Here is a 3821-nt window from a genome sequence, read left to right as displayed (position 1 = left end):
TCTGTATGTTGCTTACTTCACTAAAAATAATGTATTCCAATTCTATCCATGCTGCTGCAAATGACAGATTTTAATTCTATTTTATGGATGAATAAGATTGCATTATGTCTATATACAAAGTATTTTTAAAATTAATAAATACTTAGGTTGATCCCATATCTTGATTTTTGTGAACAGTCTGAAATAAACATGCAAGTGTAGATTCTTCAATACACTGAAGTCAATTCATTTGGTTACAAAAGGAATAGTGGGATTGCTGGATCAAATAATAATTCTGTTTTCAATGGGAATTACTTTTTGGTGGTATAACCAATCAGCGGTGGAAATATCCCCACTTGATGGATTCGTGATTCTCACTTTGGGATTTCTAAGAAACTCTATTTGGATCCCTGTCCCCCGCCCCACTTTTTGGCATCTCAGTTAAATATTCTTTTTCTTAATAGTTCCATATTAGTGCTTGACGGAGAATAAAGCTTCTGAGCTCTGAAGATCAGCATGGTTCACTTCACAATGCAGGTTGATAACACTCTCCAATACAACTTGCTACAGCTTGTGGGAGACCTGCCATACACAAGGATAGAGCCATCTGTCTGACACAAGAAAGAAGGAATAGAACAAACCCCACCACCAAGGCTAGGTAATTAGCATATGCAGAACTATGACAACCAGGCCAATAGGTAACCATGTTCTCTGCTAGGAGCTTAGTAAGCACTGAAGAGCAAGCAACAACTGCTTTCTTCTACTAGTATGTAAGGTCAAGAGCCCTTAAAGAAACTTTCTCTGTGTTTCATGAATGCAAAGATTATGGGTGGTTGAGGTGTTGCATGAAAATCCTCACCAGCGTGGCAGATTCAGCATAAACTGAAGGGCCAGTGCCATGGCGCACTAGGTTAGTCCTCCGCTTGTGGTGCCGGCATCCCATATGGGTGCTGGTTCTAGTCCCCGTTGCTCCTCTTCTAGTCCTGCTCTCTGCTATAGCCTGGGAAGGCAGTGGAGGATGGCCCAAGTGCTTGGGTCCCTGCTCCCAATGGGAGACCAAGAGAAAACATCTGACTTCTGTCTTTGGATAGGCATAGGTCTGGGATTGCAGCCATTTGGGGAATGAACCAATGGAAGGAAGACCTTTCTCTCTGTCTCTCTCTTTCACTGTCTGTAACTCTACCTGTCAAATAAATAAATAAAAAATCTTTTTTTTTTCAAGAGAATTAAATCGTTTATTGATTACACAGGATAATGGATGATACACAGCTTCATTCCCATCTGTAATTTTATCTGGTACCATTATTCAATTTAGATATATTGCAAAGGATGTGCCAACAATCATTCTTATAACCAAATAACCCCATGACTTTGCTTGGGTGGCTTTTAATGGTGAACTTCAGAAGGTCACAACAGTAACTCATGTATCTGAGAACAGCTTCTCCACCCAAGCATTTTGTAAATAAATCTCAAATGGAACCTGGCATCACCCTGATGAATTCTGACTTTACACTTTTTGGGGAAGTTTACCAAGATGGCTTCAGAGTAAACTTTACACAGCACATTTAAAAAAAAAAAAAACACATTTATTCAGCGTCATGATCAGACTATTACATTTAGCAATCAACAGCATGGGTGCAAAAGAGAAAAAAAGAAAAAACTACATTAAAACCCTTTGTTGGAATGCTTTACACTTTCCACAGAACAGAAACTAAAATAACCTGTTATACAATTAGTCACAAATACAGTCCTCGAGTTTTTTTGCCCATACACATGAGTATTGTCTAAAACATGTCTTCTTTGTAGCAGCTAGGCCCTGCCACCACTGTGCTTGGCTGAGTTCACAAATCTGTTGTAACCTGTAGCTTCCCTGTCACTTCTCTGGCTCTCCTCTCCTGCTAAGCTTTGTTTCCTGGCAGTTATTAAAACCTTCTGCCACTGCCATAGCTGCTGCTGCTGCTAGAACCACCATAGCCACCTTGATTTCGTGGTTTGGCAAAATTTTGGCCGCCACCACCATAGGGGCCAGAGCTTCTGCCTCCAAAATTTCCTCCCTTCATGGGTCCAAAATTTGAAGATTGATTGTTGTAATTGCCAAAATCATTGTAGCCTCCGCTGCCTCCAAAATTGCTTCCACTACCACCGCCAAAGCCGCCTCCGCCGTTGTTATAGCTGTCATAGTTGCCACTCCTGCCATAGCCACTGCCCTGGTTTCCATAACCCTGTCCACCACTTCCATAGCCTCTGCTTCCTCCAGAGTAACCAGGGCCGCCTCCTCCATAACCACCGTCATTACCAAATCCATTGTAACTAACCATCCCCACTGCCACCATAACCACCTCCACCGCGGCTGCTGCCGAAGCCACCACGACCACTGAAGTTTCCTCCACGACCAAAGTTGTCATTGCCACCAAAACCACCTCCACGACCACCACCAAAGTTTCCAGAACCACTTCGACCTCTCGGGGTGGACGAAGCGCTGGCCATCTCCTGCTTCGACAGGGCCTTCCCCATTTCACAGTTGTGGCCATTCACAGTGTGGTATTTCTGAATGATAATCTTATCCACGGAGTCATGGTCGTCGAAGGTCACAAAAGCAAAGCCCCTCTTCTTGCCACTGCCTCGGTCAGTCATGATCTCAATCACCTCGATTTTCCCGTACTGCTCAAAGTGATCTCGGAGGTGATGCTCTTCAGTGTCTTCTTTAATGCCACCCACGAAGATCTTTTTCACAGTGAGGTGGGCACCTGGTCTTTGGGAATCTTCTCTCGACACAGCCCTCTTTGGTTCCACAACTCTTCCATCCACTTTGTGTGGCCTTGCGTTCATGGCCGCATCCACCTCCTCCACGGTGGCGTAGGTGACAAACCCAAAGCCCCTGGAGCGCTTGGTGTTCGGGTCTCTCATTACCACGCAGTCCATGAGCGTACCCCATTGCTCAAAATGGCTCCTCAGGCTCTCATCGGTCGTCTCAAAGCTCAGCCCTCTGATGAAGAGCTTCCGCAGCTGCTCGGGCTCCTTGGGCGACTCTGACTTCGACATGACGGCGGTGGGAAGAGAGAACTCGACGATGCTTCCTTGGCGGCGTCCGCAGGCAGAAAGGAGTAAGCCAACGAGCGTATCCCAATAAAAAATCTTTTTAAAAAAAAGGTAGAGCAGGCCGGCGCTGCAGCTCACTAGGCTAATCCTCCACCTGCGGCGCCAGCACCCCTGTTCTAGTCCAGGTCGGGGCACCGGATTCTGTCCTGGTTGCTCCTCTTCCAGTCCAGCTCTCTGCTGTGGCCCAGGAAGGCAGTGGAGGATGGCCCAAATGCTTGGCCCCTGCACCCGCATGGGAAACCAGGAGGAAGCACCTGGCTCCTGCCTTCGGATCTGTGCAGTGTCAGCCTTAGCGGCCACTTGGGGGGTGAATCAATGGAAAAAGGAAGACCTTTCTCTCTGCCTCTCTCTCTTTCTCTCACTGTCTAATTCTGCCTGTCAAAAAAAAAAAAAAAAGTAGAGAATTCAACTTCTGCTTTGTCATGAGCATAGCAAAAAAATAAGCCCAAACCAAATGAACTCCTGAGTAGTTTGTCTATTTTGCCTACACTAACTGCTCCAGAGGATATGCATCCATTGTCAGATATAAATACTGTTTATCACTAGCTCCTAATTCGAAAAAAATGGAGCAGCTTTCAAGAAAATAAGATGCCTGAGGAACAAGGGAAAGAACAGTAGCAATGGTTGGTCCCGAAATAACGTTGGTCATAGATGACATTCAGAAATTATTCTAAAATTTTGCTGAAAGAAAAACACAGGAAACACAGAGGTAGTTCAAAATGCTACCCAAATGGAAGAACAAA

At 45.0% G+C, this 3821-nt stretch overlaps 1 pseudogene across 1 annotated transcript; it reads right to left on the bottom strand.

Moving 5' to 3' along the window:
• Positions 1 to 1187: 1187 nt before the first annotated feature.
• On the bottom strand, positions 1188 to 3101 carry LOC127486761 (heterogeneous nuclear ribonucleoprotein A1-like 2; annotated as a pseudogene). Its single transcript, XR_016212986.1, has one exon. The product of XR_016212986.1 is annotated as a heterogeneous nuclear ribonucleoprotein A1-like 2 (transcript).
• Between the last annotated feature and the right edge of the window lie 720 nt (positions 3102 to 3821).

Source organism: Oryctolagus cuniculus, chromosome 9, assembly GCF_051225735.1.
Source record: "Oryctolagus cuniculus isolate XC-2025 breed Fujian yellow rabbit chromosome 9, ASM5122573v1, whole genome shotgun sequence".
Lineage (NCBI taxonomy): Eukaryota > Metazoa > Chordata > Mammalia > Lagomorpha > Leporidae > Oryctolagus > Oryctolagus cuniculus.
This window is presented reverse-complemented; position numbering and strand designations above follow the sequence as displayed.